The sequence below is a fragment of the Alosa alosa genome, chromosome 24 (genome assembly GCF_017589495.1).
Source record: "Alosa alosa isolate M-15738 ecotype Scorff River chromosome 24, AALO_Geno_1.1, whole genome shotgun sequence".
NCBI classification, from domain to species: domain Eukaryota; kingdom Metazoa; phylum Chordata; class Actinopteri; order Clupeiformes; family Clupeidae; genus Alosa; species Alosa alosa.
Window position 1 is genome coordinate 7,627,058 of NC_063212.1, and position 13,679 is coordinate 7,640,736.

Sequence of the window (13,679 nt, forward strand, 5' to 3'; positions counted from 1 at the left end):
CTTTATTGACTAATTGGCTGCTCTTCAAGGCTTTTTATCTCCTTTCTTTCTTTCTTTCTTTCTTTCTGTCTTTCCTATTTTCCTCATTTTCTCTCTTTCTTTCTCTCGTTCTCTCCCGCACCCTCATGGCGAGGCGTAATTACAGGGCCCTGGAGCCGGAGGAGAAAACGCCAGGCAGGCCTCTCTGATCTAGAGGAGCGAGTGGCACCACAGCTCCCCGGCCTTGCTGCACCCAAACCCAGCTGTCACCCACTCCATTCCACCACCCCACTCCACCCCCCTCCCCCACTCCACCCCCCTCCAAAACAACTCAGACACCCCTCCTGCCCTGCTCCTACCCCCTCTCCCCTTATCCCTCTCCACGTCCCCAGAGGCTGCTGTCACCGCAGTGATGTCATTGCGGCCCGTGCCCCCTCCTGCCAGAGTGAGGCTCCAGGGAGTCGTGGGGGCAGGGTGTGATTTTCGGGGGTTTTCGTGGGATGATTCCCCAGACACCATAAGTGCGCTGGAGGAGTCTTGTGTGTGATTGCATGAATGTGGGCCAGCGGTTCGGCAACTGAACACGCCAGTGGGGAGACCACAGCCATGAGACATCAGGGGGGTCCATGGAAATGTTAGTCATGAGCATGTGCGCAAATATGCATAGGAATGGCCACCATGCCTTCTGCTTGAATACAGAGCTGCTGTAGGCACATTATGAAAAGTAGGAGTTTATCTGTCAAAAAAAGGAGAGAAACAATACAATTACATGGTCCACTCCACACTCTTCATTTCAGATGCACATTTTCATCTGTGTCCCTCTAAACTGAAGGGATACATTTTCTAAGGTTTACTGCACTCAAATGCTAGCTGGTATAATGTGTAGCTGCCAACTTACTGAAGGTACAGTATGTATACAGTTTTGAAGGGTATAAATGTCTAAATATAGTTTTTAATGGAAACCTCTCTTACTCCCTCTCATTCTTGCACACTAGCTCCCATGAACTTACGCAAGTCTTTTTTCTGTTATTGAAATGCTGAAGACAGTAAACCGTACTTTTGGAGCTGTGCCTCGTTCTGCCAGTGCCACATGCACCCTAGCACATCAAAGAAAAATACTAGCTGATGTGTGTGTGTGTGTGTGTGCATGAGTATGTGTGTGAGCATGCGTGTGTGTGTGTGTGTGCATGTGATGGAGTACCAAGGAAAAACACAGAGAGTGGGTGTTTACTGTAAGCAGAGCTAACTTTGATGGGTTTTGATTACGCTATCTTTTTCAGAGAGACCTCTGACCTTCCCTCTAAATGAATCATATGTCATCTGGATTTCCTCTGCAGCAGTGTTGTACTTTACATTGTTGGCACAGCTCCAGTTTAGGTTGCGAGTCGGGGGCGCTTAAAGCCAACAGCAATAGATCTGTCTCAAGCGTGACTGATCCTGAAGCTCAGATCCCTGCCAGGAGGTTGATGATAAGAGACTAAGAGAAGGATAACAAGCATCGTAGAGAGCCTCGGACAGCTTCCTCAAAAGACCCTTGCAGCTTGGCAGCCGTGTGAAAATCTCTGTGTGCACAAAATCTGATTAACTGTTTACCCCTTCCCCTTTTGAACAGGGCAGCTTGTGAGGTTGAAGTCCTGCAAGGACACATTCTTTATCTCCTCGTATTACCGTGTAAAAGAGCACATTCCTGTGTGTCTGAGTGATCTCTACAATGCTCTTACGTGTATCTCTGTCTTATCCTCATGCTGTATTTCCCCACATAACTCCAGCACAAGATTGGGATGGGTTTGGGGACGTTGGCCTGGTAGGTGAACTCCTGAACTGTGAGGAATTTCACTGCACTCCAGTAGCCCACAGGGGTCAAGCCACCCAGTAAGGCCTATGTAATGGTCAGTGTAAGAACATCCCCTCCTCCAGCTGGCTGACCCGCTGAATCTTTAGGCAGTGTCTCATCACACCTGGCCACCCAGAGCTGATCTTTCCTCATCCTTTGTTGCAGCTGACAACTGCATGCTGGGAGTTTTCTCTCAACGCACCTGCAGAATTTACAGGGTGCTGTAAAGTGAAAGACAACGAGAGAGAAAGAGGGAGGAAATCTGCCCATCTTTTCATTCATGGGGCTTTGCCTTCCACCCTTCCACTCTGTGTGGATATCTCATTTTGAGACATTCCAGGGAATCCAAAAGAAGTCTGAGGCGAATGCATCTGCTCGGCAAACACTCCACTTCTTCCCCGTCGGAAGTTGAAACGCTTGTTTTGACAGGGTATCAGTTCTTGGCTCTGGTGGCCAGAATAACAACAACAAGAGGAACCCACAGGACAAAAACAAAACCCACATTGGGCTTGACTGTTTGTGATCTGTTCCAAGGACGCATTCTTGGGTAATGTTTATGATCATGTTTCTTTCAATAGGATCATTATTTTTATTCAAGCATTTTCCATTTGGTTTCAGTCATATAAAAAAAACAGACTGGAAGCAGTCCCTCCCTGGTTCTTATTGGTGAAGCACCTTGTGGAACATCTGTGGGCAGTTAAAAAATCTTTCATCTTTCAAGATGTTTTTTCCGGTCACTTTCCCTAGAAATCAAGGACCTAAATGTTCAAATGAAACAGTGAAGTTAACTGGGAGATAATAATGGTTTCTGTCTGGATACTAGTTAATTTTCAAACTTATCTTATTCAATGGTGAAAAAGCTGCAAAATGTCTTTCTAAGGTCAACATAACATGATGAATACTTTCCCCCAGTATTTGTCAGTATGCTGTACCATATCTGTTCATTAAAATATAGAACATGCAGTGTGGACCTCACATGGGATAATGTATAGTGGGAAGCGTCTTTGGTGAGTCTATTACATCAACTGTCTGTCAAACTTTCTTCAGGGGCCGCAGATTCATATTAGCGCCGCTGGTAACGGATGAATCTAAGTGATTGCTGGGAGAGAGTCTCCATTCTAGTAATTGCCAAGGACATTTGAGAGTCTGGGCTGTAGCGTATAGTTTGCTGGCTCCTGTCAAAACACCATTAATCAAACCAAGGACTGTGACGAGAGAGAGAGGCCGAGCGAAAGACTGGGTTGATAATTAGGTCTCGTATTCTATACATATCACGGTAGTCTGGCATAGCAGGGATTCTTTCAATTATGCAATGCTAAGAACCAGTCGTGAAAGTGTTGGTCTCATTTCCACGTCTGCCTCGCACATTTGGTGTTTTATTATAGGAAACATTGGGGGGCTAATGTCAGATTGGAAAATGGCTGTCGCTGACTGGAAAGCAGCATGATTGGAGCAAGATGGGGGCATGGAAACATGCGAGCCTGTCATGACCATGTCAGATGACTGAGGCACGGAGACCTCTTCAGGGACGAGGTGTGGGGAACAAAAAGTATGTGAAGAGGAGGACAGTGAGAGCAAATCTGCAGATGGTAGTTAAGGATGAGGATTTTTTATTTTCACTTGTGCAAGGAGGACACAGCACCTGCACCAAAAATCTGCAAACAAAAAAAAAAAAAGCCAGACAGCGATCTATCATTTAATTTGTGTGTGAAGTTATTATGGCTAAAGATCAATATTCAAACAGACATGCACCCAAACACACACGTTTTCGTTCTCCAAAACAGGGACTATGTCTGGACAAGTTGTACGCAGCCAATATAGAGTTTCCACTGAAGTCATATGCACTGGGATTAGCTCCTTGTAGTGCCCCAATCCAGGCTATAAATTCTCCCGAGTGGCCCTCATCCCGTTCACCCTCACTTGGACCTTACTCCCAAGCCCTGGCAGGACAGGACTGAGACAGGGGGTGCACACCGACACGCACATACTCACATACACATGCACATACACACACACACACACACACTCAGAGACACACGCACACACACACACCAGAGGCAGCCGGCTCCTCCAGAGTGGAGAGGATCCCAGAGGCAGCTTAGCCCTGATCCTCCCTCCCTCCCTCTCTCTATTGCAGAGATGCTATCAGTGCCCCGGACTGCAGGGCTCTGTTTGCTTTGGGAAGCAGGTCATGCCGGGGAGGGCCAGCAAGCATTGACAGGACCACAGAGGGGTCAGTCCAAAACCACCTGCATGTCCGCCACTCAAACTCCCTCACTGGCTCTGGAGGTAGACACGAAATTAGACTGACTGGCTGTAGACGGAAATCTTTCTTTCCCTGTTTGTTGTTTTTGACTTGATGAAAGTTATGACAGTTGCTGAGATTTCCTGATTAGGACTTTAAGGCCAGTTCACACCAAAGATTCATGACGAGACGAAACCATTGCACAGACAAGTTTCAGCAGTTTGAATTAAACATTGCACATTGTTGCCAGCTGTTGCAAGCCATTGCGAAAGATTCATCATGTCAAATAGCAGTTGCAAGGTTTTAGAACAAGTTTACTTCAGATTGTTTGACATGGAGAGGCAGAGAAATACTTAGCTAACTCGGTTTTGAAGAAGACCGGTGTCTGCAGAACATGAGTCCAAATGGGTATGCTAATGAAGTTACAAAAACAAATGCACATTTATGGACTGTTGGCTTATCAGATAGTTGATAGATGACTTTGCTGGCTAACTAGTTGCTGGTTTATAGAATGTTGGTGTAAATTGGCCTTTAGGATTACTTAAAACATTTTTTAGCATAAAACCTTAGAGCACTGTGTGTAGTCTTATTATAGACCAGAAAACACTTAATGTATCTGCATATTCAAAGATATATGTAGTCTTTTGTAATCGTGTGTGTTAGGCAGTTTTATTTGCTGAGCGATAAATGAAACAAGAGCCATATAAAGGATATGAGCAGTTTCCTGGTAACAGCTGTTCTGGTATGTTTTTTTATGTGTTGTGCAACACAGATGATTGCAATAAGAAGAGTTGTTTTCCTTTGTGTCAAAGTGATATTCAACTATGATCAGTGTCACGTCTCTCGGGATGTCTTGTTGGCCAAAACGTTCACATTCAGAAGTTGCTCCACTTGACTTTCCAGTGCTTCTCCCCTTTTTCCCCCATCCCTTGAATGTGGACATTGCCCGGACAATGCACATTGAGGCTGAAGTCAAAACTGCAGAACTAATGGCTTGACTGAGTGAGGCCCTGTACAGGAAAGGAAAACTAACCTCAGGAGTAATAACAACAAAAGAATGGAAAGTCATTCTGAAAAATAATAGTGAGTCTAAATGGAGACCGGAGAGCATGGAATATGCATTGTATTTATGAAAGTGGAGGCGCTGACCAGCAATAAATTCAAGGGTGAAGTCTGGGGGATCCAAAATGCCCTTGAAAGCAATAACGTATTACACTGCAATGTCATGCTCACAAAGCCGGTTTAAATCAAGAGCTATTAACTAGACAGCAAGGGTAAACACATATCATTTTCCCTTTTTTTTCCATATTGTCTCTTCAATCTTTTGTATTTGGGGTCAAAACCCACTGGCTGTTCTCATGAGGTTGGGGAATTCGAAACAGTCTGCAGCTACCGTTGAGAGCAGCGCAACTCGGGGAGCAGACATTTCATATCCAGTCGGCTAGTATGCACACACACTGCAACAACGGCGATAAACCGCGCAGGACTGCTGACAGTCGGGGCTCCGCTTCAGTCAGCGCCTCAGCCGCCTGTCCGGCCTGCCACTGAGCATGTCGGAGCAATCTCCCGCTTATCTGTCAAACCCCCACAACCACTACTACCACCACCACTCCACCTCACTGCCCGAGGGACTTTCTCTGGGTTGCTGCTGGGTGGTTGGGTGGGAGGGGGAGAATGAGAGCATCAGTGCTGACACAAATTGGGTGTCTGAACTTTTAGAAGACGGGTGGGTGTAGCTCGCCGCTGCGATGAGAAAGTATGTTAAGTGGCATTGCTGCCTCTGCGGGAAGTGCTGGAGAAGCTGGCTCCCAGAAAAGATATTTAATGCCACTCGTGTTACAGACTCCCGAATCCCTCCCCACCTTTTCCACACAGGGACGAGCTCAGGGGTGAGACCAAGAGCAGTCCCTTTAACAGCTTTCCCTGCTGTCATATAAAAAGGGCGAGAACGAGAGAGGAGAACAATGTGCGTCCTTCCATCCAAAGAGCGCAGGGGGAAAAAAAGACACGCAACGCTCAAATCTGAAATTACAGCAGGAGCGTGTATATGTAATTGTCTGGAGCTTTCGGGCTTGGCTGAGCTTTGCCTTTCGTTTCATTGGGTTTGAAGGGGTGAGATTGCTTTCCATTTCCATATTCTGAGCTCATTTTAAACGGCTCTTTTTGGAGGAGAGACAGAAAAAAAACATACATTATGTGTGTTCTAAATTGCACGGTACAAATTAAATTGGCTCTTGAACAAACCCCTCAGAACTCAGTTTGGAAAAGTCGCTGGTCGGGTACACAATGATTCCCCAGACACAGAATGAAGAGTTGGTACTTCTCGTCTAGTCATTAGGAAAAACAGTCAGGTGCTGTGCCTTGAAAAAGCCATATTCGAGGTGTCAGCACAATTATGGCCCATGTTGGACCTAACATAATTGCTTATAGGACTACATACCCACATACACATACACATATATATCACTGATATACACATATCACTCTATAAACCTGACACACACCCTTGTAAACACCTGCTAAATGCAACAGAGCTGTGGCAGTATGGTTGGTCATCCATCTGTGAGTGTGGTTCGGAAGGGTGTGGGATGTAAACACAGACTCGCTGTGCTTTTCCATATCCAGCACACGCAGACACAACTGTTTCCACCCAGACACACACACACACACACACACATCAGTGCAGAGCCCGACAGACATACTGTAAATATATATGTGGACAAATATACGTCAACTTCACACACACCCTGACACCTACACCCTATATACACACACATGTATATATAAACAATCTACTCAACACAAACACACCTACGCTAACATAGGACCTACTGTATATGTCTGCATGTGTATATAAACACACACAAACGGTGTATACAAACCAGCTCAAACAAATATACAAAATATGCACTCACAAATAAGCATTCGCAAATTCACACAACACCTAACCTAACCACAAGGAGACAGGCAATCTCACTGAAATGGTAAAGTCAATGGAGCCACAAACAGACAAGCAGATCCTATATAACATCTGACAGCAGCAGTATATTCTATAGTACACGGATTGAGCTACCCATCACAGAGGCTCGCGTAATTGGACCATCAGGATTCAACCGTGAGCTTATCCTTGGCCTGATGAAACCGCTCCGTGCGTAACAAATCATAACTGTCACTGGCCGCCCCGGCTACCGGTGCCTCTGAGGACAGCTCCAAACAGCCGTCACCGAACAGAGACCGCATCCGCGTCCAGAGAAACGTCAACACCAAATCACTCCCCTCAGCCCCTCACACTGTACAGCACCATCAGCTGTGGCAGTAGCAGCAGCAGCTCAGTAGTACAACGCAGCTCGGCAGATTGTTGTGCGGTGGTCCCCAGAGGAGTAGTTACAAGGCCTGGAAGGGAGAGGGGGTTTTTCCGAACTCCTATGGCTCCAACCAAAGCAGCGCTCTCTCCAATTACAGCTAATTGCAGTGCCGAAAGTTCTTGTCATACTGAGTTTTCCATCAAACGCCTCACTGGGGACTTGGAGATTGAAGCCCAAGATTATTGTAATCGTGCTGAAAATTGTGGTGTGATATATAAGTGACTCTCATTGGTTTCGCCTTTGGGCCCGAAACAGGTGTGTGCACATGGCAAAGAGTGTGAGCTGATGTGCTGACGGTCATAGAATGTGAACTCCGTTTGAAAAGGAATGTGACCAACAGGCATTGATGGAATTAAGAACACAAGTTCAGATGAGGACTTGAGGAGATTTTAACCAGGTATGTTGGCATGCCCCTAGGTCTGGCATTGTTCCTATAGAACCAAACTGCTGTATCCATAATTTTGTTGCCTGCTCTTCCAAACTCACTTGGCCTATGTGAGCCATCTGTTGATTTCAATGAATAGTCTCATCAGCAGACTTATTTAAGTCACAACGAACCCGTGCTGTTACACTGCCAGAAAGCAGATACAAAGTGGAACTAAAAACAAAAGGTTGTTCATCTGATCCTCATAAGAGAAAATGTGTTCAGATTCAATATGGATATTCCACTGGCATACTGATGGGAGGCCTCTTTCCCTTTCAGGGTGTTCTGAGAACTTAGCTGACCCAGCAGCAGGGTCATTCCAAAGAGTCTCTCTGAGGCTGGAGGAGACGGATGGCCCCAAGCCACAGCGACCACATCACACACTGACAAACGCTCTCCAGATGAGAGCTGCGCTGCCCGCTCTCTATCACCTGTCAACTGCCTTATCTCAACATCACTGCATGTCTCTGTCTTTATTTCTCTCTCTCTCTCTCTCTGTTTTTTCAAACCTTTGATCCCTGTTTGTCCGTACCTTTCCTCTTAAAGCTCATCTTTCTTTTACTGCCAGGAAGAGGGGGATGTGGTGAGAGAGGAATGATAGAGAGGTCATGAAAGAGTGACTAATTGCCAGTAGAGGTGAAGCATATGTCTGCCTCATGATTCCTGCAAAATGAGGACAAATTAATCAGACTTCTTTGGAATCTTTTTTTTTTATCAAATGGGCAAATGGGTGGAATTTCAAACACAATTGTGTACTGGCTGTCACTCGGGTAGTAAGACAAAGAGAGAGAGAGAGACAGGGGTTAGGTAGAGAGAGAGAGAGAGAGAGGGTAGAGAGAGAGATGGTTTAGGCGGCGAAACAGAAGCCCTGTTGTGTCTATCTTGTCCATCAAAATGTCAGCACCCTGACAACATTACTGCAACCCCCTAAGGGTGTGCTGAGAGGCCTGCATGGGCCAAACAAGAGGCCCATTCAGAAAGAGAGACTCTTGGACATCAATGACATGAGTCAATACAAATACTCCAACACACCACATATCAGTACACACCATAGCAGTTAAATACAGGCATGGCTTTGCCTAACTCTTTAATTATGTTCATTTTTGCTGTTGCAAATCACCCAATTTGGCACAATAATAACTATTATAATAACTATCAAATCACTCTTTTTGGCCTATGCAATTTCAGTTTACTCAGAGAGTAGATATTTGCTCTTTTGCCATTCATTTTCTGTCAATAAATCCTCAGTATACTGTATGTTGCCTCAATGGATGAGGGCCGGTTGGAAGTCATCAAAAGCAACACACGATCTATGGGGGGCTGTCTATCTCAGATGCATAGTCAATGCCATGGAAGCCCCTTGTAAAGAGGTTTGTAGACCTCTTATCTCTGCCTATGCAGTCCTATCTGTGTGTTACAGGCAAATCTCTGGGCATTCCTGGGGGCCTTATCAGGGCCCGAGGGAAACAGGCTGTCTCCTGTATTGATCTCCCTCATCAATCCGTATTAGAAACACAAATACATGAGGGGGACCCGGGGAGAGGAAATGCCAAGATTTCACTGTGGAAACAGAATCCCCCTTTATCACCAGCTGCTCCCTGAGGGGGGGACAGACCAAAGAGATGCCATCCGCTTTCCATCGTGTTCTCCGTCACATTCACTCCATCTCTCTCTTACCCTCTTTCTCTCATTCACCCCTTTCTCTTTCTCTCTCTCTCTCTCTCTCTCTCTCTCTCTCTCTCTCTCTATCTCCCCTGAGGGGGGACAGACCAAAGAGATGCCATCCACTTTCCATCGTGTTCTCCGTCACACTCCATCTCTCACCCTCTATCTCTCATTCACCCCTTTCTCTCTCTCTCTCTTTCTCTTGCTCTCTGTGTCTCTCAGGGGCAGTGATATGGTCAGTGAAAAAGATAGAAAGAATAGGGTTTGTTTCAACAATGTGTGAAACTACTGTATGTCCTTTCAGTAATTCCACTACAGACATCACAGTCTCGATAGACTGCTTATAATTCATAACACTACACATCTATGTTTGTGCATTTTGGTATTCTCTGTCTAGTGTCTACTGTGACTGCATTATATTAGTATAATTAAAACTAGACATGTGCAGGAAAAGTACACTTGTAATGCAGACTCATTTCCCATTCCACATTGGCTTTGTTCAACAGCCATGGCCTGAAAAGATCCCTGTCTGTGGGATACTCCAACTCCAAGTTCTGGACCGGTTACTGAAGTAACCGGTTCCAGAACTTTGCTCTCAACACCTGAGTTCTGCTGACTGTCATCCCTGTTCCACTCCTCCACTTCTTCAGTGACAGAGCCAAGAGGTCTTCACGGTAGTATTTTAAGGTTTGTGAGTATGAGTGTGTGTGTGTGTGTGTGTGTGTATACTAGCATGCGAGGATGTGTATTTGTGCGTGTGTGCATGTGCGTATTTTTAGGTATGTGTGTCACTTGTGACCATAACATCATCTATCATAGTGTTGTAATTGCCTTTCTGAATGTCAGTTCTGTTCCAGTTTGGATTTGTGCAATACAGAGAGAAAGCAAACACAAAGAGAGGGGTTCAGCGAAAGAGACTACAGAAATATTGTCGCTCCTCGTGATTTGTACAGGCTCGAAGACAGCCACCCGCCTCCTGGAGGCTGGTTCATAGACCCTATAGGGGTCAATGCCATGTAGGGGCCTGGTTTGGAATTTGACAGAGTTGGGGGTGGGAGAGAGAGGGTCACATTGAGAAAGACAGAAGACTTGTAACGAGTTACGTAACGAATACACTACCTCAGCCCCTCAATCCCCTGCTGTATGATAAGGAGTCCACACGTTCACCCATTCTGCTCTACCGTTTGAGGGAAAGCAGCTGCTTCTTGGGGAACTGTGTGTTTTGAAGCGGTTATGAGCACGTATGGAAAAACTGCATGTCCCATTGCACAAATGTGTGTGTGCGTGTGTGTGTGTTCGTGCATGTGGTCTCCTGGCTCTGAGAGAGATTGAGTGGGTGAGGGGGACACATACCAGATAACCAGACCATCCCTCTTACTTACAAAATACAGACAGCCTTTTGGAAAATGAGTTCCAATCTATTTCACTCCAAAAAAAGGACCACAGTGCTAATTTGTCCATTCTCTCGCCAAGGCCCTCCAAGAACGGCCTAAACATGGTAAAACAACCAGCATCGGCCTGAGGCTTTACATCTGAAACATCCACTAGTTTTGAATGAATAAATGAGGCTAACGACACACATTCGAAGCCAGATTTGATGAATACAATCGCTAACAATCCCCACGGGGCTGCGTTGGCTCAGGTTTGGAGAGGGGGAAGGAGGTGGACCCTGGCAAACCATAGCAACCTCCGGGAGAAGAAAGACAAATCCTCTGGATGAGGAGTAGGGGCTGAGAGAAAGACAAGTAGGGACTCTGAGAGATTAGAAAAAGCAACACGAGAAAATAGAGAGAGAAGGGTTGGAGGAAGGGCTTCATCGTCTTGCTCTCAGAGGGAAACACATGGCACCAAGGAAAACCATCGTCTTGCTCTCAGAGGGAAACACATGGCACCAAGGAAAACCATCGTCTTGCTCTCAGAGGGAAACACATGGCACCAAGGAAAACCATCAATGTCTGCAAGAATTGTTATTTTTTGTTTGGTTTGTTATTGTTTCTCTTATGGTTTTGTTGTTTGTACAAGTTATTAACTATATTAATTCAATTAAATATAATTTACATTCTGGGAAGTGTCTTCTCAGGACAGAAGTGTCTTCTCAGGACAGAAGTGCCTTCTCAGGACAGAAGTGCCTTCTCTGAGCATGAACAGTGGATAAGAGTAAAGTCACATGGAGTCTTCAGATTTGGAAGCCTAAGCATACTTGTCCCCCTGTTTGCATTAAAGGAAAAAAAAAAACGCTACTGCAAGCTGATCGTATTACCAGAAGAAATGTTTTCATCAAAGTAAACCACAAGTGAAACAAAAGAAAAACAATAGCTTTTGGCAGCACTAAAGACCTCCCGTATATCAAATAGACCATGGAATGTAAACCTATGCCTGAAGTTAGTTAGCGTGACCACACGGCTCAGGAGAACATGCGAGGCGCAGCGAACGCAGGAATCCCGACACCTTGGAATGAAACCCTGGACGGAATGGAACCGAGATGGAAAAATCCTCCGCTTCCCCTGACCAATGATTCAGATGTTCTGCTCCCTCCTTTCTGCCCTCCTTTCTCTCTCTCTCTCCCCTTCACTAAGCTTCACTTTCTCACTCTCTCTCTCTCTCTCTCTGTCTCACCGTCCCAGGTCTTTACGGGCACCTCTACAGCACCACACCCTCTCGTCGTCCTTCGGGGCTGGCCCCCATCGGTCACGCTCGGGCCAGGGAGGAGAGCCCCGCATCCGGCCGCCTGCTCTGCTCCGCCGCTACAGACTACACACGGCTGTCCAGTAATGGCTTCCAGATTTCAGCAGCACGTACGAGGGCGAGATGGGCTGAGGTGAAGTCAACAATTCCAAGAATTTCAGCAACTTTATCGTGATGATTGATCAGGTTGAATAGTGCTAGAGGTAATGACCCAATTAAAGTAGGCTACCTCAACAAGCACCTTTAAATGGAAACTTTTATATCTAAAGGTAGGTTACAATAGTTTAATAAAATAGTGATGTTTGCCCCAGATCAAAACCGCTGTCTTACTAACTAGAGCGCTAACTTTCGCTTTACTTTTGAAGGGCTTTTCCCACAGAGACCTCTTGAATAACTCTTGGCTCTGGTTCCCTCACACTTTCCCATACTGATGTGAGAAACCGTTCCATCTGGGACACACACTGTTCAAGTGAGCTGACGAAACCGCAAAGAGCGGACAGTCGGCGAATCAAACGGAGAGCCCGTTTACCTCTCACATCTTGTTTCAGTCAGAGCAGGTTAGGCACACTGCGCTCTGGCTGCAAGAGCTGAAAACATCAGGGGGAGATTTGTGTCTGGATAGCGGTTATCTTATGGGAGCACTTCCTCTCAGTGAGCTCAACAATACAGAATGCTTTTGAGAAATGACTGGGTCTTTTGAAAAAAAAAAACAATAAGTCGCTATCCCAAATGTCATCAATAACGTAAGAGTGATACTCAAAGATAAGAGAATTGGTCCTTTGGGAAGGCCACTATTTCTATAAGTCACAGAGTGTGCCATTGAAACTGCAGAGTGACTGCGAAGTCATGGAAAACGGAGGTTTAAAACAGGTCAAATATTCCCTCCAGCCATGAATGACTACAACTCCAGACCGCGGCAGCCTGCTGTGCCGTGGAGTGTGTGTGGACTGTGGAGGGGAGTGTGTGTGTGTGTGTGTGTAGGTATGAGTTTGGACAAGGCTGCTAGTCCAGAACGTTCTTCCTCTTCCTCCTCCACCCTGTACAGGAGCTGTGTGATGGGATCTGAAAGGCTAACATTGCTGCTGCTGCTGCTGCTGCTGCACGGAGGCACTTCCTCTGGGATCACACAGGGCACGTCAATAATCCACCACCACCACCACCACAAACACAACAGCTGAGCTAAACTTGACTGACGGAGGCCAACATATGGCTATGCAAGGATTTTGTTTGTTTTTGTGTATGCATCTTTTGTGTGTGTGTGTGTGTGTGTGTGTGTGTGTGTTTTCCTCAACAACAACATCATAAACCTTTCCTTAACCCTAAAAATCTGCCAACTAGCAGCAGCCAGCTCCAGTCTACACCCACTGTGCTCTGGACTGTTCTTTCCCATCAGCTCCCCTCTAGTCGTTTGATAAATGGAACGCTCTGCTGTCTTATCGTCTCCGATTAAACCCTCTACTCCAGCCTTGAAAAATGATGATC

The 13,679-nt window shown here is 45.9% G+C and overlaps 1 protein-coding gene across 1 annotated transcript in view; it reads right to left on the reverse strand.

The window, feature by feature from the left end:
• The window catches only part of svep1 (sushi, von Willebrand factor type A, EGF and pentraxin domain containing 1), an 87,520-nt gene that overhangs the window by 72,024 nt on the left and 1,817 nt on the right, over positions 1–13,679 (reverse strand).